General features: G+C 36.1%; 1 protein-coding gene across 13 annotated transcripts in view; it reads right to left on the bottom strand.

The window, feature by feature from the left end:
- The window catches only part of Znf438 (zinc finger protein 438), a 241,573-nt gene that overhangs the window by 65,689 nt on the left and 150,879 nt on the right, over positions 1-25,005 (bottom strand). The window contains exon 1 of one of the 13 annotated variants that reach the window (XM_023701870.1): positions 18,293-18,389. The exons of 10 other annotated variants lie outside the window; for them this stretch is intronic. The gene's annotated coding sequence lies outside the window, so the exon portion shown is untranslated. Of the gene's footprint in view, positions 1-18,242; positions 18,394-25,005 lie in introns of those variants that run through there. 2 more of the 13 variants (XM_023701868.1, XM_023701867.1) reach the window with 2 other exon arrangements.

Consider the following 25,005-nt stretch of genomic DNA (forward strand, 5'->3'; position numbering starts at 1 on the left):
GTATCTGTATATTCAAAATAGGATAGATATACAGCTACTTTCTCTTAATTCAATGAATAGGAAGAGTCATTCTAATAATGTTTGTGGAAAGGATATCATGTTTACATCTTATACTATGAATAACCACTAAGAAGACAACAATATGCAATGCATTAATTATTTAAACTGTCCTACTAATCAGTTTTGAAACTGTCTCATTGCTATTTGTTCCTAAATAAAATTAACAATAATAAAAAAGACCGGTACAAAGAATGCCCACAGAATATTGATCATAGTAGCCCCAAACCAGAAATAACCCAAATATTCAATGGCAGGTAGACTGTAAGAACATACAATGGAACACTACACAGAAATGTAAATGAAAACACTATTACTCCACATTATAACTGGAATAAGCCTGCAAAATATGTGAGACCACTCCCCGCAAAATACATACCATGTGATTTTTATCTGTATAGAATTTTAGAAAATGAAAATTAGAAGAGCAGAAAATTGACTGATATTCTCTATGGTACAGAGTTTGGAGGGAAAAGCAAGTGGGCATAAAGAACCTCTGCCCATCCACTGGGGGTGAAGGGTATATTCATTATTTTGATTGTGGCTAAAATTTCAAGGGTGTACACATATTCCAAAATTTATGACATTTTAATTTAAATATATGAAATTTATTGTGTACTAGTTACATCTTAATAGCAGCTAAAAATTTAAAAGGTAAACAAACGGTAAATAATGAAAACTTAAAATAGGCATCAATTTGATTTCTAGTCCCACATGACACACTGCTCTGCCCCTAGGTTGTGCTGAGCCAGCCACCAAGTCCAGGCATGGTGGTGCATGCCTGTAATCCCAGCAATGGGGAGGCTGAAAACAGGAGGATCACTATGAGTTCAAGTTGTGTAGTGAGACCCTGTACCAAATACATAAATGAGAAAAGTAAAATAGGCATCAATTTATTCACTTAACAAATGGTGTTTGAGGTGCTATGATACTCTGGAAAGGATATATTAGGGGCTGGGGAGATGGCTCAGTAGAATAAGTGCATCCCTGGGAAGTACAAGGGCCTGAGTTCAACCCCTGGTTCCGCAAAAAAAAAAAAAAAAAAAAAGATATATTAGACTTGCATTTTTAAACCCACAGCTAGTATAGAATAAATTAATATTAGTGAGAAAACATTCCACTGTAAAAAGTAGTAAAAACTGGGCAGCCGAGATACCTCAGAAGACTAAGCACCTACTACGCAAGCACAGGGATCAGGTTTTGATCCCCTTAACCACATGTTGTACCAGCCCCACCCTGGGGGGAGCTAAGCTGGCTACCTAAACTGGGCATAGTGGCTCATGCCTGTAATCTCAGAGGAGGGGAGGCTGCAAACAGGAGGATCACCACGAGTCAGAACCGAGCTGCGTAGTGCGACCCTGTGCCATATACATTAAAAAAAAAGTCGCAAAAACTGAATAATTTGTACAACAAATCAACAATTACTACTTTTGCAATTAGTAAAAAATATGAGTTTTTAATTGTATTGAAATGCTATTTGAAAAAAGGGTCATAAAAAACTAAATTGTTGTTACATAATAACATTTATACCTAAGTGTGGGTTATCTTGTGGCATTTTAATATATACATTAGGTAATGTTTAAATCAGGTTAAAATATCTCAACCATCCACAATTTCTTTATGGTGAAAATATTTATTATTCTTTTATCAGGTTTTTTGAGATATAGCACATAATCATTATCCACAGTCACCTACTCTACAGTATCACATTAACACTGTGTACTCCTCTTACTTAATACTTATTGATCAGTCTTCCTCTATTTGTCCTTCCCCTCTGTTCCTTGCCTCTGGTAATCACCATGCTACTCTCAATCTCTATGAAATCAATGTTTTTTATATTCCATATATAAGTAATATCATTCAGTACTTGTTCTTCTTTGTAAGGATCTCCAGTCCCATGCTGTAAAAAATGGCAGGACTATATTCAAATATACATATATATATATACATATACATATAAATGTTTGAAGATGCCTTAATGACATAAAATCCACCAGTATTTTTCAAACTTCACACAAAGTAAATGTGCGTTTTTATTGAAGACACCATGGTGTTGCATCAGTAGTCATCTACTCTTCAAAGTATTTAATAATATGTGGAAATATAACATGATTTTTCTTGTTCAAGTAGAAATATCTATCAGAAAGAAAAATCAGGGGCTGGGGAGATGGCTTAGTGGAATAAGCGCTTCCCTGGCAAGCATAAGGGCCTGAGTTCAATCCCCGGTTCCGGGAAAAAAAAAAAAAAAAAAAAGGAAAAAGAAGAAAAATCAGAGTGAATACTATCAATTAAAGCAAGATCTAATGTAATAAACTTTATAAATCCGTCATATTAGATTTCATTTTAGTTAACATATCATATTTAAACAGTTGATTAAAATGAAAATCATGGGGCATGCTGAGATGGCAATTGAGACTGGGCATGCCTGTAACCCCAGCTCTTTAGGAGGCTGAACACAGGTGGATCACTTATCAGTCCGATCTATGTAGTGAGACCCTGTAGACCCTTACTAAAAAAATACAAAAAAATTTAAAAAAAACATGAAAATCAGATGAAGTGGTGACTTCACCTAACTGTAAGAGAAAGTGACAGCTAATGGTACTATAAATGGAAAATTTCCATGTACTCCTTATGAAGGAAGCCTAAGGCAGGTACTGCCTTGTCTTTGTTGTCTTGACAAGGTTCCTAAAAATAAATACAAAAAAATCTCAGGAATAAAATTGAATCATTTGGACCATGCTCAACAGGCTTAATAACATTAGTCCATATTGTATATTTGTGTGGTAAGTGTAGGTTCTTGTGTATGTATGTGGGCACTAATCACAGACATGCAATGCAGGTCAAACTAGGTGATTATTTCCAGGAATCTAATTGCAAGAGAATAAACATGTCATACATCACCAGGCAGGTATACTATCATTCTAATAAATAGGACTAAGAGAAACTGAAATGTTAAAATATGAAAACATATAATGCCTCTTGGGTGTGTTGTGATTGGCAATTTATAAGATTCTTCATGACACACTGAACTAATGCTACTGACCGATCCTGACTGGGCAGTTGTTCCTTTGAAGAGCTTTCTTCCAGATCTGATTCCAGTGGAACCTTGCACTTCTTGATTTCAAAGCACAGAAGGGTGAGAGCTTCCTAGGCTTATAGATTTAGGCCAGAAATAGAGTCAGTGGATCCATACAGGACATTCTCATTGACACGGTACTCTGCCCTATGGCTCTTCCACACAATGCATCTGGTTTGGTAGCAGCCATTCCATCACAGGACTATACCACAATTTGTTTATCCAGTTACCTCCTGAGGAGCATCTGAGTTGTTCCTGGTTTTTGGTTATCATGAATAAGTTTGATGTAAATATTCTGCTCAGTTTTTGTCTACTTAGTTGTTTTCTCCATTAAAAAACTTCTTAATGGAGTGGCTGGCTGGCTATAACTTTAAAATCAATTGCCTGTCCTTTCAAATGAATGTGCTATATGTCATTGAATTTTATAAAAAGTACTTCTAATGAATGAAAGAGTTAACATTTTTCAAGATCAAGAGGATCTAAATTACTTAAAGCTCAATTTTGTAAAACAGTTTATAATATAGAAGTCTAACAAGTAATAGTATTCATGTGTTCAATTACAGTAAATGCTTAATCCTATCTCAATTTGTCCCATTAAAAATAAAGAAAAATAAAATTCTAAACTGGTATTAAAGGATTAGAACCCTCAGCCGTGCTCTCGGGACCCCTCCACCTCTCTGGAGCCAGCCAAAGACCAGGCCCAGCCAGTGTGTGGGAGAGCTCCTGCGTACCCTTGCACCCGCTGGACCTCCCCGAACCAAGCCCAGGCCTGCTTCACAAGTGAGACCTTCCTCCACACCCGGGACCCCTCCACCCCCCTAGAGCCAGAACAAGCCCAGGCCTGGCCAGTGTGTGGAAGGGCTTCCATGCTCCCCTGTGCCTGCTGGACCTCCCCAGACCAAACCCAGGCCAACTCCGTGAGACCTGCAGCTGTGCTCTTGGGACCCCTCCACCCCTCCAGAGCTAGCCCAAGCCCAGGCTCAGCCAGTGTGTGAGAGCTTCTGCACTCCCCTGCACCCACTGGACCTCCCCAGACCAAGTCCAGGCCAGGCCTGTGACACTCTCGGCAACCCTCTACCCCTCCACAGTCAGCCCAAGCCCAGGCTCTGTGAGTGTGTGGGAGAGCATCCATGCTCCCCTGAACACCCTGGACCCCTCCAGACCTAGCCCAGGCCTGGCATACAGGCCTAGGGTGAAACTCTGCAGCTAAAGGCCCTGCAGAGAGACTAGGGCCCAGAACCACCCAACTAATCCAGAAGCAGAACATCTTGCCAAAGGGGCACAAGAGGTTCACTTTCAAGGACCACAGCAGGAAGGAGTGGAGCACAGCAGCCAGACCAAAACCAGGCACAACTGGATGAACTCAAACTTAGATCTGCACCTGAATTTCAGTAGGTGCTAAGGTTATAACTCTACCAAAGCTCTACACCAAAGGTCAGAGGACAGTGCTATACAAAATGACAAAGACAAGGAACAAAATGCAATCTCAGGCCCTAAGCCCACCTGGAACAAGTGCAGAGGACACTAGCACAGAACAAACTGGTAATCACACAGCTGAAATGTTTAAATCAATAGTGTCTGAAGTAAAGAAACAACAGCAAAAAGGTATGGAGGAACTCAGATCAGAAATAACCACTGAAATAAAAAAAGAAATCTTTGAATTAATAGCATCTGAAGTAAAAAATCAAATCCAGAAACAGAGAGGAAATCAGATCAGAAATACTTTCTGTAGTAGAAGAACTAATAACTGCTTCTCAAGAAGACACTGATTAAAAAAAATAAAGGAGATTAGAAAAATGACAGATTCCTTAAATGAGCAATACAGGAAAGAAATAGATTGCATGAAGCAAAGCCAAAGAAATATAAAGGAACTTAAAATCTCAAACACAGTCTTGTAAAACCATTCGAGTGAAACTGAAGATAGTTTAAGATCTTGAAGACAAAGTTACAGCTAGTGAAAAGCTAAGAAAAGATTTCTTAAAAACACCTAGGATGCAGGAAAAAATAATTCATCACCTGCAAAGACAATGCAAAGATGAACAACGTGAGATGAATAGGCATGAATGAGAAACAAGGAGTCAATACAAATGATATAAAAAGAATATGGGCAGAAGTAATAGCAGAACATTCCCCAAATATGAGGAAACAATCTAACATTCAGACAACTGACGCAAACAGAAGTTTCCATATAACTTCAACTGAATTAAAAACACACCGGGGACATATAACAGTCAAGAAACACAATTAACTCATAAAGAAATGCATAGGCTGACAGTCAAAGGATAGAAAACAATACTGCATGCTCCAGCACCTCACAAAAAAGCAGGGGTAGCAATCCTGTTCTCAGATAGTCTCAACTTCAAACCAAGAACAATCAAGCAAAATTAATAGGGCCACTATACACTGGTTAGGGAAAAAATTCAAGAGGAAGAGGTAACATTCATAAATATGTACGCACCAAACATGGGAGCACACAACTATATAAGACAAATCTTAATGAACATGAAAAATCTAATATCCAATACCACAATCTAAACAGGAGACCTTAACACCCTCCTATCCCTAAAAGATAGGTCAAACAGACAAAAAAAATTAGCAAAAAAGTAGCAGAACTGAACTAGAGCTTGGAACAAATGGACTTGGTGGACATATACAGAGTGATCCACCCAATGACAGCTGAATATACATTTCTTTCAGCTGCATATGGCTCATTCTCTAAAATATACCACACACTAGTCCATAGGTCATGCTTAAGTATATGCAACAAAAAAGAAATTATCCCATGCATAATATCTGACCACAGGGCAATGAAATTGGAAATAAATGACAAAAGAAACCAGAAAAACCTCCTAAATATATGGAAATTAAAGAACACTCTATTCAGCAACCAATGGGGTCACAGATGAAATTAAACAAGAAATTCAACAATATCTACAATTCAATGAAAATTCAAACAACTTATCGTACTTTATGGTATGTTATGAAGACAGTTCTTAGAGGGAAATTTATAGTTGTGAACTCACACATTAGGAAAACAGAACGGGAACAAATAAACACCCTACTGTTGCACCTTCAACAACTAGAAAAGGAAGAACAAACCAAACCTAGAGTCCAAAGATGGGAAGAAATCATAAAGATTAGAGCAGAAATTAATTCAATTGAGATGAAGAAAACAGTTCAAAGAATTAACGAATCAAAAAGCTGGTTCTTTGAAAGATTAAATAAAACTGATAAGCCCCTAGCTAATCTTATCAAAAAGAGAAAAGAAAAAAAATACAAATACAAGCAATATGGAATGAAAAAGGTGTAATCACTACACACCCAGTGGAAATTCAGAAGATTCTCAATAGCTACATTGAGAACCTTCACTTTCACACAACAGAAGACACAGAAGAAATGGACAGATTCCTAGAAAGGTACAAATTACCAAAACTGAATCAAGAAGATATAACAACTCTAAATAACCCAATAACTGCCAATGAAATATGAAATGCAACAAAAAACCTACCAACAAAGAAAAGTCCAGGTCCTGATGAATTTACAGCTTAATTCTACAAGAAATTTATGGAAGATATAATCCCTATCCTCCTCAAACTCTTCAGTGAAATTGAAAAGGAAGCAGTTCTCCTAAAATCATTCCTGGAGGCAAGTATTATACTGATACCAAAGACACAACTAAGAACGAGAACTACAGGTCAATCTCCCTCATGAACATAGATGCAAAAATCCTCAATAAAATCCTAGCAAACAGAATACAGCAAATCATCAAGAAGATTACACACCATGACGAGGTAGGATTCATCCCAAGGATGCAAGGATGGTACAATATATGCAAATCTATAAATGTAATACACTACATCCATAGAGCCAAATATAAAAACCATATGAGCATGTCAATTGATGCAGAAAAGGCTTTTGACAAAGTCCAACACTCATTCATGTTCAAAGTCCTACAGAAAATTGGAATAGATGGCCTCTACTTCAATCTGATAAAAACCATCTATGACAATCCAACAGCTAACATAATTCTAAATGTGGAAAAACTGAAATCTTTTACTCTCTGATCTGGTATAAGACAAGGATGTCCTCTATCACCACTCTTATTCAATACAGTTCTGGAATCATTAGTTAGAGTTATTAGACAAGAGAGAGAAATGAAAGGAATAAGAACGGGTAAAGAAGAAGTTAAATTATCATTATTTGAAGATGACATAATACTTTGCTTGGAAAACCCAAAAAACTCCACCAAGAAGCTACTAGAATTGATACAGAAATTCAGTAGCATAGCAGGATACAAAGTCAATACCCAAAAGTCAATAGCATTCCTCTACTCAGATAACAAACACACTGAAAGGGAAATTATAGAAACAATACCTTTTACAATAGCACCGAGGAAAATGAAATACCTTGGAATTAATCTAACTAAAGAAACCAAAGATCTTTTCAAGGAAAATTACAGTATTCTGAAAAAAGAGATTGTAGAGGATTTCAGAAAATGGAAAGATATTCCCTACTTCTAGATAGGGAGAACCAACTTTGTGAAGATGGCCATACTCCCAAAATTGTTGTACGAATATAATGCAATCCCTACCAAACTACCACCAACATACCTCACAGAGCTAGAGAAATCATTCCTAAAATTTATTTGGAACCAGAAAAGATCCAGAATAGCAAAGGCAATCCTGGTCAACAAAGACTAGGCAGGAGGTACTACAATTCCTGACTTGAAATTATACTACAAAGCTACTGTGATAACATCAGCATGGTATTGGCAACAAAACAAAATATAGTAGGCCTTTTCATGCATTACTAAAGTCTTCAAAAGCTATTTTTAAACTGTCATTTCAATTTAAAAATATAAACATAATGCAAAATTAAAAATCCAAAAGTATAAAAGGAATATAATAAAACTTATGTTTGCCTCCTTTTCTCCTGACTCTGCCTCAAAGGCCACAACACATCTTTGTGAGCATCCTTTTTGGAGTTTGTGTGTATTTATAAGGTCATCTATGCAAATACACTCCATCCTCTCCTCCCTCTACCTAAGCTGAGCAGATTATACACATTCTCTTTTTCTGAGACTTCTTCCTATCAACACTTCTCAAAAAGTCTCATTTCTTTTTTTTAAAGGTTGAGTAGTACTTCATTGCATGGAACCACTATTTCTAACCTACTAACTGAAAATTAGATAGTTCTCAGGATTCCACTCTTTGAAAGCTAAAGTGTGCATCTTATACACACACTTTTAACATTCTAACATGTGTATGAAATTTCCAGGTAAATTTAAAATTTTTAGGAATACTAATAAGTTGTAATTTAAAAGAATTATACTGACTTATCCAAGAATATATGAAAGTGCCCAAAAACACTATTTGCAAAAACTGCTGCAGACACTTTTTAATCAACTTTCAAAAGTTTAAAAGATTCTAACACACCTATGTATTTTTCTCAAATTCTGTTGAATATATAACCATGGAGTTTTTACTGAAATATACAAACAAAAAATGAAAAACAGGGTTCACATGTGAAGGTTGAGAGGAGTGACTATTTATGGGAAGCTTCACTTAGAAATCACAAAAGGGAAAAAAGTCAACTGTCAGAAGCCAGTGCTGCTGCCCAGCACCACCAAAAGGAAGTGAGTTCTCGTGTTTCAGGAGTATGACCTGGTAGGTAGTTAGCACATATTCCTGCTGTGAGCGTGACAAGGCCAAGTAATTTCCTAATCCTAAAACATACACACCAAATGTAAAAAAACCCTTCCTATTTGAAAATAAGTGCCCTTTAATTTTTTAAAAGGTATTACAGAATGCACAGGTGTAGTTTTGAGATAATTTGATATATAAAAATTCTGCTTCTTTGTGTTATATGAAATGTCTTAACTGAAGTGCTACTAGCTAAGGATCAGGTGAACCCAATTAGCCTACTTTTAAACTCATCCATACTAAGTGCTTTACTTTAGATGTATCCTACACCCTAAGACTTTCAGGGTACAACATGGAAAAGTCATAAACAAGTGATAAAGGTCACAATATTAATTTTGCTATCATTCTCATGCCTTAAGTAGGCATCACAAATTAAAAACAAAGATGTCCTTTGGGAAGGCAGGCAAATCTGAAGCTAATTACAGTAGTTATTATCATAATACCATAAAATTAAACACTGTGACCCTAGCTAAATTTATTTAGATACCTTTTGCTAAGGAATACAACTTCTAAAGTAAGATCATTACACTCTTGCATAGAACAAAGAGCTAATCAAAGGATTAGTAGAGCACAGTAAACACTTAAAAGTCTAAATTTTCATTAATCTAAAGTTTAACTGGAAAGTTTAATGTCATAAGCTTATATTACTGGATTCTTATGACTCCTACAAATGCTATATTAGTTACAAAGCTTTATTACATTATTAAAAAGTTCAGGCTTCCCATATAGAAAACTGAATCAAGAGTTTTATCTGTGATGGTTAACAGCCTACTTACAATTATCATTGAATTTCTGTTGTCATACATTACTCTTATTTCATCAACTAAAGACCTGTTCATAATCATTGCAATTTATTCAAGCCTCAAAGAAAATAAGAGGAAGTATCTCATTATCTCAGCAGTTTCTTCCTGTGTTTATGCTCATTTTAGAAATCAAACTGCTGCTTTATGTGTTTGGAGGACAAGATGGTCTTGCAGCAATATCTAAACAATTTCCTGCATGTTCCCGTTCCTGGCCTGCACACAGAATGGGACAGAATCACCTGACCTGTCATGCAGAAGTATTTGGTGCCTGAAACCACAATGACACTCCACATAGACCCTGAGGTGCTCACTTGAATCCTTATGAATACTGAAGAACAGAAATGGGACTAAAGTGATTAGTTTTAGTGTGTGGGTAAGGAAAATTAGGCAAGGGGGACTATTAACATCTGGGTAGGACTAAGAGCAGGGAAAATGAGTGCTTAACAATCACAAAAGAAGCCAGTGTGGTGGCCTCCACGCTTGTAATCCCTATACTAGAAAGCTGAGCAAGAAGAACTGCCATAACTTTCAGGCTAGCCTCTGCTCCACACCGAGTTCAAGGCCAGTCTGAACTATTTAGTGAGATCCTGTCTTCAGATTAAACCAAACAAACCAAACCAAACCACAAAATAAAAGTGGGAGGAAAAAGGAATAATAGCAACATTATTTTAAAAGAAGAAATAATACATGAGGAAAAAAACTGGCTGAAATTTTAGTTTAAATATTTCAGAAGACAGAGAAAAGCATCCAAGAACTGGCTCTTTGAGTATTCAATTAAAGTTAGAAAAGATGCTTATATTACTACTTGTGCAATGCTAACAGTCTTGATAATTGGTCACTACTAATTAGTATAAATATCCAGCTGCCAAACAAATGTGATCATATTAAAATTTGAGATAAATACTTCAAGAACACCTCTAAATTAGAAAGCTAACCTTAGAATACAATTTTTAATTTGTTTCTTTTAGTCATGCTAGCTGAACATAAGGCATAATCACAGAGAAGAGATGAGGGAAAAAATACAGAAGGTAATAGGCGCCTATTTTCTTCTTTCAAGGATTTTGACAATAGCTTATTGTGGACACTGAGGCATTCTACTTAAGAGGATATGATTAGGAAAGTAATATATTCCTGATCTTGAATTTTCACATATTTGGCCATGTTCCCACAATTTATTTCTTCATATACCTACAGCTCAAACTACAATCTGTTCTCTATATGTGTGTATTTTCATGCCCATTGGTGAAACATTTCAAGGTAGTGCACTAACAGTGGCTTTATAATTAAATATTTCATTAAATTTTTCTTATTATTTTTGAATAATTAGTGGGTATGAAAAGATTAAAAGTAAAAATCACTAATAAGACACCAAAAGCATACGCAATAAAACAAAAAAATAGAAAAACTAGGCCATATCAAAACTAAATATCATACATAAATGGGCAGAAGTGAGTTAAAAGGTAACCTATAGAACAGAAGATATTTTCAAGTCATTCAATAACCATCAAAGATGTTAATGTCCAGAAATTATAACAAAATCCCATGACTCAATAAAAATGGATTTAAAAACAGGTGAAGGATTTAAGTAGACGTTTTTCTAAAGATGATATGCAAATGGCCAACCAATATAGTGAATGTTCAACATTAGCAAATCATTAGGAAAATGCAAATCAAAACAATTATTTCATAGTGATGAGGATGGCTACTATAAAAACAAACAAAAAGCAAATATCAAGTGTTATTAAGAATATGGAGAAACTGTAACTCTTATTTACTGATCTTAGAAATGTAAAATGGGGCAGGAAAACAGTATGGGAGTTTCTCAAAATATTGGAATTATTATGAATCAGCAATTCAACTTCTAGGCACGTGTTCAGAAAAGTAGAAAGCAAAATGGCTAAAATTTCACACATAATAAACACATGCTACAACATGGACAAACTATGAGACGTTATACTAAATGAAGCTAGTCACAAAAAGACAAACATGGCATGATTCTACAATGAGTTGTATACAGCAAATTCATAGGAAAGAAAACAGAATGGTGAAGTGGGGGTGGGAAAGAAATAGGCAGTTTTCTGTGGGGATAGGAAATCAGTTTTGCAAGGTAATAAAATTTCAGAGTTTGGATATACAACAATGTGAATATACTTTATACTGCTTAACTGTACATTTAAAATTAAGATGTGCTGTGCCTGTAATCCCAGCACTCAGGAGGCTGATGCAGGAGGACTGCCACAAGTATGAGGTTAGCCTGGGTTACCTAGTGAGTTCAAGACCAGCGTGGACTATATAGTGACAGCTTGTGTCAAAAATAAATAAATAATAAAATGGTAAATTTTATATTAGTGATAAGCATAGGTCTCATAAGCAACATTATTTCATCTTTACTGGAAGCACACAGAAGTTAAGTCAGATATGTTCAACTGCAAAGAAAAAAAATATTTACAAAATATATTTATACTAGATATAAAAACATCAAAACTGATGTATTAAGAATTTTATGTTTCTTTGATAATGGGTTATCTTCTTTTACAGCATATGTGTAATGACTTTTATATACTCTACCACTGCATTTTTTTTTATATTTTGTTTTATTTTATCTTTTTTTAAAAAATCAAATTGGTAGGACAGTTTCAATAATTAACACATTGCATACATTCTTCCTAGTGGTTAACTGCTGTACAAGATGCAGACATGACATCCTATTTACAAACACCATTAGAACAAATCACTCTATTCATTAAGAGAATGTAACTATATATCTATTCTAAGCACTTTGAATACACAGATACAAAATGGACATTCATCTGTATATGGTTTACCACTGCATCTTTTTGAGAAACATTTTGTATGAAAGTAGATACCACCTATGAATAGGAATATCAGCGCAGAGCTCTTCAGGGTGTAGAGTATCTACACAATTACTCTCACTAGAATCTTGTTTGCTTTTTTTCTATAGCCCCAAACACATGTCATTCATGTTCTCTGGTTAGCTTACAGAAAGGGTAGGTGTTTAATTTCCATCCAGGTAAGTGTTATAGTTTACAGTTAGCTATTCCCCAAGAGCCTAATGCACTCAAAGGCAGGCATATAAAGAGTGATTGAATTAAGGGGACAACATAATTAAATATGATGTTGGATGTGAGGTTTTATTGGAGGAGGTAGGTCACCAGGAGCCAGAACCACTTCCTCTTTTCACTATCTGCTTCCATACCATGACGTAAGCAGACCTTCCTACCATGCCTTCGTGCCTTCAAGCTAGCTAACTATAGAATACAAATAAGAGCCAAAATAAGTAACTCCTCCCCTAAATTTCTTGTGTCAGGTATTTTGTCCCAGAGACAAGGAAAGTGATCATGACATATAGTGATCAAGGCATATAAAATGATTATTTCAAAAGATAAAAGCTCCTAGTTGGCTACAGAGCCTCTAGAAGAGGGAGAACTGGGAGGCATGTTTGAGGAAAACTGACTTTTTAATTCATCCTCTTTTGTTGAAATGTTCTGCTTTATAGCACTATACCTTAATGAGCAACAAAACAGAGAGAATGAAGGAGATCTAGAGACAGGTAATTTTCAATAGATGCTAGCAGGAAATGATGTCTATGAAATAATGTAACATGAAGGAAGTTACGGAACAGTGGGAATAGTCTAATTCAATTTGCCTTTGAAAGAAGAAAAATATGCTGTACAAAAGGGGTCTCTAAATCTAGGCCATAACAACTGGGCTATACAGCAAGAGGTGAGCAGTAGCTAAATACGTGTAAGTCTCATCTGTATGTAAAGCTGCTCCTCATCTTTTAAATTACAAGCGGAACTCTAGCACTTGTCTTATTCATGGCAACATTAGATTCTCATAGGAACACAAGCTGGATTGTATGCTCTTTACAAGAAACTAATGCCTAATGACCTGAAGTAGAGCTGAGGCAATGATGCTAGCATGGGGGAGCAGCTGCAAATACGGATGGACATTAGGGAAGAGATGTGATTGCAGAGTACATAGTAAATCATTTTTATGAAGACTCATATCAAAACCTGGCCAGTGAGTGACAAGTGCCAGTTAAGCTACATATGGTGGCAGGTTTTACAGTGGCAAGTAAGCTGATATATTTCAAATGTACAGTTGCATCTGGTAGAGGGTGCTGAGTCAAAATATAACACTTATTTTTGTCTGTATTTGGTTTTTCCCATTATTATTTACCATTTCCATCTCTACTTCTTTCCTTGTGTCTCATACAGTTTTAGTAAGTTGACAAGAAAACTCTAGACAAAAAAAATGAATAAAAAACAAACATCTCTGGAGAGCTTCTTAGAAGAGGGCAAGACCCAGTGATAAGACACCAGAAGACTCTAAGAATGTTAAAGAAAAGCTGAATTTATAAAAATAACACCAACAATCCAACTTAAACTATGAGATCATGGAAATATGTGATTCACATACTCCAAGCTTATTCACATAGTTTGCTTTCTACAAATGCGGCATCTGGCTATTCAATTAAATCACAAAGTCTTCAAAACTGGTCTCTTTGTCACAGAGACCAAAAGAGCTGCATTAAAAGACAAGCTTTGAGTTTTCTGAAAGAAAAAATTGTGAACATGAAGAACAGAAGCAACTTATTGAAGGCCACCATGTCATCAAATGTGTCTGCAATGACAGAATAATTCTTATGGCTAACTGCATCACTAAATTTAAGAACCCCGTTAGTAAACAGGTGATCCTTCCTAATGCAAAGGACAATTGTTATGAACCTTAGGAGAGACTGCAGTTCAAAAGATGGCACATGTTCCTCTTTCTACTAGTACCACAGTGAGATACATTAAAGAATGAATAGAGGATATTCAAGCATTAATAAGTCATTATGGCTTGCAATCTAGGTTGACAACTGTGTCAGCGTTGACAGGAAGGTGACAATGCTTGTTTTTATGTGGTTTTTTAAGGAAGATCTGCATGAGGATACATGTACTTTTGTTGTCAACCAACACCACAGCTACAGAACTATTCATGTCTTTCAGTGATTACATGTCAGGAAAACTTAACTGGTCATGTTGTATTGGTATATAACTAGACAAAGCAAGAACCATGACTGGCTTTCTGGTTTCACTATTTGAGTCGTAGACGCTTCTGGATGTGAGTCTACATACTACTGTGTCATCCACAAATGCTGGTCAGTCAAAAAATGCCACCTGAACTGAACATTTTACAGGATGTGACTAAAATTAACTACCACATTAGATAAATGCCCTTAAGTCATATTTGTTCATGCATCTCTGTGAGACAGCTTTTTAAGTGTAGATCACTGGGCAGAGTTTTAAAATTAGAAAAGCTGCTCAAGAGATTTTTTTTTTTTTTTTTTTTAAACTAGTCGCTTCTGAAAGCACATTTCAGTGACACAGAACAGGTCACAAAATTTGCTTACTAGTGCAACATATTCATCCTGTCAGTGAATTTAATTTGTTACTTAAGGGAAGAATGAGAACTGTGTTCAAGTTGGCAGACAAAATACTTGCATACGAAGTCAAACTAGAACTACAGGAGAGATAACACTAGGATTTTTGACATGTTTCAAACATTAGCAGAAGTTTTCAGAGAGTAATCCAGGGCCCCCTTTTCTCCTAGATGCTTGAACATTATTTCCCAACTGCAGAAGATCCCCAAAATGGGAAGAAATGAATCATGCAGAAAAACATGATTTTCTGTAGTAACCACAACCAAAATGAGAATACAGTAGACTGGACATAAGCAACACACTTTGGCTGTCACTCTCTACTATCACTCCTAGAGGGGACCATATGGCTCCAGGAAAACAAGCTCAGGGCTCCCTGATTCTGCATTATGGTAAATTACATAATTATTTCATTATATAATACAATGTAATAATAATAAAGCACACAATAAATGAAATATGCTTGAGTCATCCCCAAACCATCTTATTTCATACCCTAGTCCATAGGAAAATTATCTTTCACAAAAGTGGTCCCTGGTAGGGGCCAGGGAGATGGCTCAGTAGAATAAGCGCTTGCCTAGCAAGCTCAAGGGCCTGAGTTCAAGCCCCAGTTCCGCCAAAAACAACAACAACAACAACAAAAAAAAAAGTGGTCCCTGATATCATAAACGTTGAGGAATGCTATTATATATAGGATTTTTAGCTTAGGAGAAACATAGACCATATAGCTTCAGTATGAGGCAAATGTACCATCTAGGTTTGTATAAATACAGTATTTGATATTTGTTCTACAATAACACTGTATCACAACATAGCTCTTAGAAAAGTATCCTTATTGAAATGCTTAACTGTATATACAAAACTACGTAACTGTAAATAACTTCAAAAAAGAGAAAACTAACACAACCTAAAATCTACTTTAGAACACACATCTGTTCAAGGACAAATAGTTACTTTGATTCAATTGTAATTAAACTAAATGGGAGAGTTTGTTCCCTTTTTAAAAAAATATTTCCCTCCTTATAGTTTCACAGTGACTATTATATTCAATAAATAATTTTCTGGAAAAATAAAATTCACCAAGTTTATCCACTATTAATATAGGAATTTAGTAGATTATGGCTATGCCAATAAGATGTTACATGTCATTTCTTTAAATTCTTATTTCAACGTTTTTGTTTTTTCAATGTATCAGTTATTTAATTAGGTTCTTAGTAAGAAATTTAGAACATTAATTTATGAGGATAAATTCCATTTGTCAGAGTAAAAATGGATCACAGGTAGCCCCAGAACTGAGGAACAGCGTTGATTTTTGCTAAAATCTATGAATCTACCACTTTCTGATACACCTTGCGCTGCTCTGAAACCTGATATCTCAATATCGAAGATCTCATTCTTTTGGTGTCTGGGTTTCCGCAGGTTCTTCTTCTTGAAGTAAGCATCAGTGAGGTGTTTGGAAATTTTCACTTTGCTGATATCAATTTTTGTAGAGGTGGCAATGACAAATTTCTAGTGTGTTCTTTATAGAGGAACACGATTAAGGCTTGGAGGTCTAGTCACAAGTAGCGAGTCACTGGCCAACTGCTTTAAGAAGACCACTCTCCTGCTTCTGTGATGCCTGGAGAGGATGATCAAGATGGTATAGGGAGCGATGCTAGCTCGAAGTTTCCTCACATTCTGACTGAAGGGTTTCTTGCAGTGGCTCAAGAGCTTTTGGGGCACATCTTCAGTAGGGTAATATCTAGGCATTTTTTGAAGCTCAACCACCCAGGTACCATCATTCTTGTCACTACCGACTGGTTTTGTGATAATATCAAGAATCTTCTCCTTATTTCTCTTCTCAACCTTTGATTTCGCAGTTGTGTACTTTCTCTAGTCTTTCTAGAATACATAGCAGATTGGGAGTGTCTACCAATTTCTCTAGCCAGGACAGGACTTCGGCTGCAGTTAGGCTGCCCCTTCTTGGACTTCTTTGCCTTCACCTTATCCTTTTTTTTTTTTTTTTTTTTTACCATTGCCACTGGCAGCAGCCTTCTTGGCTTTGGATTTCTTCTCTTTAGTGCCAGGCTTCTCAGTTTTTTCGCCTGCCATCTTGCAAGATGGGAAAGAATCAATATGTTTTCTGAACTGAAAATATTTTCAACTACCTAGGACTAAAAAAGCAGCACAAAATTCAAAATGAAAAGTTCCAAAGGAGCAATAAACTCTGACAACAAATATTATCAAATTTACATTATTTGTTTAGTGAAATTCTGTACCATTTTAAATTTTTTATCATTATTTTGTATTCTCTTTAAAAAGTAAAAGACTGACATTTATTTAGAGATACTCTGTTCCCAATAAATGTTGTAAGCATTTAATGGGTAATTTTCATTACAACCATGGAATGAGTATTTTATGATCCCCACTTATATATAAGAAAAACAGGGTTAAAGGTTAGTAAATGTATAACTGAGGCTTAAAGATAGGCACCAAGTTCTACCCTTTATCTTCAAATTATTGTCAACTTTTCTTTTTTTTGCGGAACCGGGGATTGAACTCAGGCCCTTGCGCTTGCCAGGGAAGCGCTTATTCCACTGAGCCATCTCCCCGGCTTTTTTTTTTTTTTCGCTCCGAATGCCTTCAAGGCATGACTGGCTGGCTTGTGTTGTGGGGATCCAACCACAGCAACCTGAGCCTGACTGCTTTCTTGAAGCAGCCACTTAAAGAACTGAGCTAAGGGGCAGGCCCCCAATCAACTTTTCTTAATGTCGCCATTTCAAATGACAATTTTTGGAAATTAATATATACAATAGATAAAAAGTGTATGTGGAAAATAATGTACTATAATTAACAGTGATCAGTAACAAAGAACTAATCTTTAGACTAACCCTATAAGTACAGTAACAAACATGGGTATTTAACTGGAATGGATGGGAACTTCAGTATTGTCATGAGCAAGAGAAGAAGCAACAGTATCTGACTGCTTCCTGAGTGTGCTGGCTCAGGAGAACAAATGGTGAAAAATCTCCCAGATAGGGTTGCAAAATGCAGTCACTATTATATTTTTCCAAATGATTTTTGTTTCTAATTTAAATTTCCCTTAAGTGTTTCTGTGCATAGGATATTTACATATTTATAATGCTTGTCCATTATAGATACAACAGAAAAAAACCTACCAGTAATCTGAGAAGCTTGTTTCCTCTAGCTGTCACATATGGTGACTTACCTCACAGCCCAGTTGCACACTGTCTTCTTCACAGGCTCTTTATCTGAGAGGTGGCTTTCTATGCAAGCTTCCAAATCCAACTGTACACTCAATGAGTAACTCTTCAGGGGTTGGTTAAAAAACATTAGGGTATAAATTAAAATTTATTTCAGTGTAGTGCTAAATTGCCAAAGTGGTTTTAGAACTATTAATAATGCACTATCACTTCTATATAAGTGTAGAATAAAATACCACTGAAGAACTTGACATTTTAGGACTTTGGCTGCCCAAGGAAGTAAAAAATTGCCAAGATTGAATTCATTCCAGATTCTCCTCTCTGGAAGGTAGTGTACGCCAGGAAATTATTTCAGTCTATTTACGCTACTTATATCAATATGAGGAAACTTAAATGACAGATGATCTCTATAACACTGGGCCAAACACATTATAATAATTCAGCTTATAGACTAGGACAAAAGAGACTCAGCAAAATTCATCTGGAAAATACGAAAAATTGTTTAATTGTCTCAAATCTGAATTTTTCCAAAAATCAGTTAATCACACAATCATGTGTGATTACTGTGGTAAGAAAGGTATTTTGCAACAGAATGAAAAAGAAACTCATCTACACTACTTGAACTTCTTTTAAAAAATGTATATATCAAAGGAAAAATCTCCCTGGCTTACAAATATGTAGCTCTCCAATCCATTCACTGTCCCACATCTAGGAACCACTCCTCACAGCTCTCTCCTCTGCTTTTCCACTTAGGCTTTCAACAAACTGTGGATTTTATCACCCAAAAGGGGTCAGGTCTGGGGATGGTGACTAACATCTATAATCCCATCACTATTCAAGCTTAAGGCAAAAGGATCCCAAGGTGGAACCCAGACCACATAATTTAGGGAAACCCTGTGTCAAAATAATAAAACTGGGCTGAGGACGTACCTCAGTACAAATGCCTTGGGTTCAACCTAAAGTACTAGAAAAAAAAACACAAAAACAAAAACAGAAGCCCTAAAATATATTTAATTCTTATCTCCACTGCTAATATTTGACTCAAGGTACTGTACATTCCTCTAACTAGACTTCTGAATGCTTTAAGAGTTTTGCATTCCTGTCCTTTCTTAACCAACATAACCATAATGTTTTCAAAATACAAAATTACCACATGCTATCCCAGCTAACATGTCTACAGGGTTTTGCACATAAACTTCATCCTTCGCTTTCTGTGTCAAAGCCACACAAACCTTTCCTCAGATTCCTAAACATTCCATGGCTGCCCCAAAAGAGTTGCCATATATGTTGCACCCCTACCCTTTCTGCTCCATGCTTGGTTTCAATAAGTTGGATACATCTTTTAGGCTATTAGACAGTTTCTCGTTGTTGTGACAAAATACCTGAGAAAATTAACTATAAAGACAGATGATTTATTTTAGCTTGTGATTTTTAAGTTTTCAAATTAGGTGACCTGGCTGCTTTGCAGCCTGCTGTGAGGCAGTATATCATGCTTACACAGGAGACAGTAGAGGACTTGTCTCATCTCATGCCATCCAGAAAGCATAAAGGAAGACAACAGGAGGCCAGAATCCCAGATTCCCTTTAAGGATATGTCCTCCAGTAGCCTAATTTCCACTTTAGTGTGTGAGTCTTTGGGGGAATACTTAAGATCCCATAATATAATCTCCAGACAAAATTGTTTCTTTAGGAGAGATGTTCCTCACCTAATAGTCTAGTTCACATATCCCAGTTAAAAGACCCAGAGAAATGCCTGATCTCAGGCCTGGGGAGATGAGAGAGAGAGAGAGAGAGAGAGAGAGAGAGAGAGAGAGAGAGAGAGAGAGAGAGAGAACATGTTCACACTTTTTTAAAGCCTTCTATTTATGTCTCCACCAGTAATATACATTTCCAAATTTCTACATATTCTCATTAACACTTGCTTTGCTCCATATCTCACTTATATAGTATATCTCAGTTATATAGAATGACTCACTGTGGTCATTCCTTAATGACTAATTATCCTTTTATGTGCTCATGGCCAATTTGTATTTTTTTTTTAAATCTATTCAATTACTTTGTTTTATATTGGGTTACTTTTATCTTTATCAAAGTTATATAGCCTCAATAGAGAGCTCCTATCAGATGCTATATAAGACTTGAAAACTTTTTCCCCTTTCTGTAGATTGTCTTTTCACTATCTTGATGTGTCCTTTGAAACATAAAAGTTTTTGATTTTGGTGAAGCACAATTAACCTATTTCTCTTCTGCTGCTATGCTTTTGGTGTCAATCTACAATCTAAGAAACCATTGCCTAATCCAAGGTCATAAATATGTCATCTTAGGTTTTTCTCTAGGAGTTTTATATGATCCTGTCTCTTACACTTAAACCTCATCTGTTATGGTTTGTGTCTAGTTGTTCCCCAAAGCCTCATGCAGTCATGGGGTGAGGACTTCTAGAGTCTGAGATTAACTCATGATCCATTGGGATTACGGGATTTTGTACTACTGGGATTATGGGCGTGAGTACTTCTCTCAACCTGGGGTGGACAGCCTGAATGCAATTTAAGATAGAAACACTTCCTCTCTGTAGAATTGTTGCTGCTACTTCTCCTTTTTGCTCTCTTGCTTTCTGCCATGTGCCACTCTCACTCTGCCTTGGAGCCAGTTGAGCATGAACTGAATCCTCCATTAACTGTGAACTAAATAAACCTTTCTTTCCTTCATTTTGAGTATTGGGTATCTGTCCCAGCAATGACAGATAAGTAACTGAGACACTCATCCCTTCTCTTTTGGCTCCATCTGAGTTTTTGGATTGTTTTATCTAGCTCTGTGAAGCATGCTGTTGGTATTTTGACACTGCACTGAATATGTATAATATTTATAGGAGTATGGTCATTTGGTGCAAGAGGCATCTTTCTATTTTCTGATGTGCTCTTCAATCTCCATTTTCAGAATTCTGTCTTGTATTTATGTTGTTGACGTCCTTCACTTCCTTGGTAGGTTAGTTTCTAGGTATTTCATTGTTCTTGATGCTATGGTGGATGGTATTTTTTGTAAATTTCTTCTGAGTTTATTATTGTATACAAATTTTAATGATTTTTCTATGCTGGTTTTATATCCTGGTATGCTGCTAAAGTTGGCTATTCTAAACGTTTTTTGGTAAGAGCTATTTAGGTCTTCTATGTAGAGTATCATATCTGTAAATAATGATAATTTGAGTTCTTCCTTTCATATATGTACCTTTTTGTTTCTTTTCTTTTCTTTTTTTTTTTTGACCTATTGTTCTGGTCCATGTTTCAAGGACTATGTTGAATAGAAGTGGTCATAGCGGGCATCCTTGTCTTGCCCCTGATTTCAGTGGGAATGTTTTTAGATTTTCTCTAATATGATGACCTTTGTTTTCTACTGCTCCAACAAATTAATTTCCTTATTGAAGACTAGAACTAACAAAGTGTAAAACCTTGAAGAAGCCTATTAACCTGCTGTGAATGTTGGGTTTCTTCTCAGTTGGAGTAGGGGTAGATAAGCACCAAGATTTTCTTGCTATAATTTTTCTGTTTCTGTTGTTTGTGGGCAGAGAAGGAATGCACAACACCAACAGGTCCAAGGTCAATGAGACTCATCACCCATGTCTGCTCTATATGAAGTGGATTATAACTCTATTAATTTTATTATTTATTTATTTTTTAATGTACAGGGTCACACTACACAGCTTGGACTTGTGGTGATCCTCCTGCTTTCAGCCTCCCTAGTGCTGGGATTACAGGCATGTGCCACTATGCTGGGACTTGGTGGCTAGCTCTGCGCACCCAGGGAGTAGAGCTGGGGCAGCATGTGGTGCCAGCGATCAAATCCCATCCTCTGCACTTGCCTAAGCAGGTGCTCAGTCCACTGAGCTATCTCGCCAGCTCATAATCTCTTGTTCTCTTACTTTCTTTGTGGCTGCTTTCAGCATTGCAACAAATTTAACATTTTGTCTTCAATTTTAGACACCTCTCTAGTCACACTGGCTATTTACACAAATTACTTATCCAGTTTTTTTTATTTTAGGTAATACTGACATCTTCTCAAGGATTCTATATCACTGTTGAATCTGTCATTCAAACTTTGAAATATTTTGGTTAGTTCATCCAGCTAGCTTATTTCTCACAAATTCACTGTGCATGTATAACTGCACCCCGACACACACACCTTTTGGTGGGGCAATACTGCAGGCTGAGATCTAGTACAGAGTTTGTGGATTATAGCAAGATTTTTAATAAAATGTTGCCTCCCTCATGAAGTCTTTTCAGCTTTGTATGTCTGGTGATACTATTTATCCTCCTGTTGTTTCCCTTAGTTTGGTCTCAGTCCCTGTGTTGTTAGTTGATCTTCTCTGAGAGACACAGAGACTTCTCTATTCAGCCATGTTAGATCCTGCTAATACTTTTTCTTGCCTAACTGTCCTAATTAGAACTTTTAGACATCATTGAAGAGAAGGGGAAACAGACCGCAACCTTATCTTTTTCATTATCTTCATGGGAGTACATTTTATCTTTTACTCTTAAGTATAATGTTAATTGTATGGTTTTCATAGATTCTTCATGTTGAAGAAGTTCCCTTCTGTCTCTTAGGAGCATTTCATTTCATCTAAGTCAGCTAAAGCATACATTTGTTCTTTGTATCCCTTCATAATTCTTTTTATTTTTTAAAGAGAATAAAAAACAGTAGTGTCAGTTTGTACAGTGTTTTTATAATAAAAAGGACTCAGATTTTGTTAAATGCTTTTTTATGTCAATTAAGATGTCTTTTTCCTTTTGCTCTAGAGTAATACGATGTGTTATGCTGATTTATTTTTATGTGCTATGCCAACCTTGTATTCAGAGATATATTCCCTTTAGTACTGATTTGTAATTAACTTCATATGTTACTAGACTTGATTTTCGGAGGATTTTTTACATCAGTTTCACAAGGGATAATAGTCTATAGTTTTCTTGTGCTGCCTTTGTCTCGTTTTGTTATCAGAACCAGAGAAATACTGCCTTCCCAAAATGAGTTAGAAGTATGCTCTCATATTCCATCTTTTAGAAAAATGTGAACAATTGCTATTAATTCTTCCTTAAATTTTGATAGAATTCATCAGTAAAGCCATCTGAGTCTAGAGGTAATCGTGTGCATGTAGAGCGGAGGAATTTTTAAATTACAATTCAAATGCTTTACTTGTTATCAGTGCTGATATTCTATTTCTTGAATCGGTTTTATGGTTTATCTTTCTTAGGAACAGTCCATTTCGTCTAAGTCAGCTAAAGCATACACTTGTTCTTAGTATCTTTATAATCTTTTTTTTTTTTTATTTTTGAAGAGAACAAAAAATAGTAATGTTACGGTTTGCGTCTATGTGTTCCCCCAAAGCTTCATGCAGTCATAGGGTAGCTTCTACAGTTTGTGATTAATTCATTATCCAAGACTGGGATTATGGGCTTGAGTTCTTTATGGTGTTCTAACTTCTCTGATTCTGGATTTTACATTTGTAAGTAAAACTTTATATTTCAAAACAGTAGAACTCAAAGTCAAAAAATAATATATGAAATTATAAATCCAAACAGTAAGTATTAAATTTTCTTTCCTATTTCTCATTTCTACTCACTTGTCTTCATCTTGAGCCACAGTCCTTGTATTATCTGTACATTTGTTAACAGTAGTAATATTTTGTTTTTTAGTACTGCATAGTGAAATAATTGCAAACTTATAAGAGTCAATGTAAATAGTAGGATAAATATAAATGTCCCAAATTAATGCCATTAAATGAGAAAGAAACAAGTATGGCAAAGATATTTTAGTAGCAGTTGTGGCTTATGTAGTTATGGTAACCATCATGGAGTATAAAGGCCTGAGTCTAGAAATATGCTTTCAAGCTGTCATGTCATACCTTCCAGTGTTGACGACCAAACTGCAGTATATTTACACAAATTTGGTATGAACAGACATTCAATGATATTTTATCACCAGCATAAATGTCTCAGCAGGTGAAATGACTGACAATATTTTTTCTAAGATCCTGAGGGATCTGAAGTTCCTTAGATGCAACTGGGCACTTCTCAAAAAGGAAAGTTTGGACTTTTGTGAATTCTACCCATGTCTCTGACACACTGTCTATAGAGAACATAAAGCCCTTCCTACAATTATCATATGGGGAGTGAGATCAATATAGGAAAACGAATGTTATGATTTGTGTCTAGTTGTCCCTACAAAGCCTCATGCAGTCATGGGGTGGCTTTCAGAGTTTGTGATTCATTAATGTGGGAGTGGGTATTGTACCTCCCCTGGGGCAGGCAATCTGAATTACAATGTAAGGAGGAGCTGCTGCCCCTCCCTTTGTTCTTTGCTGTTTTTCCGTTGTCTTGAACTGCTGCTCTGTGCCATGTGCTACTCTGCCTTGGAGCCAGCGGAGTATGGACTGAAACCTCCACTAACAGTGAGCTAAATCAACCCTTCCTTCCTTCATTTTGGCTGTTGAGTATTTTGTCCCAGCAACAAGGGAAGAGTAAGTGACACAGGGAAAATATAATAATGTGATCATGTTCTGAAGGAAGCAAGATGCTCTGAAAGAACATTATGATTAATGAAGGCATTAAATAACAGGTACTTAGGAAGAGACAAGACACAGTAAGCTCCACCAAATGCTCTGATTCCTGTAGTCCTTCAGTCTGTGTCCAAATGAACTCAGTAAGGCCTGGATCTTTTCTATTTCCAGGAT

The sequence above is a fragment of the Octodon degus genome, unplaced genomic scaffold, assembly GCF_000260255.1.
Source record: "Octodon degus isolate 3935 unplaced genomic scaffold, OctDeg1.0 scaffold00141, whole genome shotgun sequence".
Taxonomy (NCBI): Eukaryota; Metazoa; Chordata; class Mammalia; order Rodentia; family Octodontidae; genus Octodon; species Octodon degus.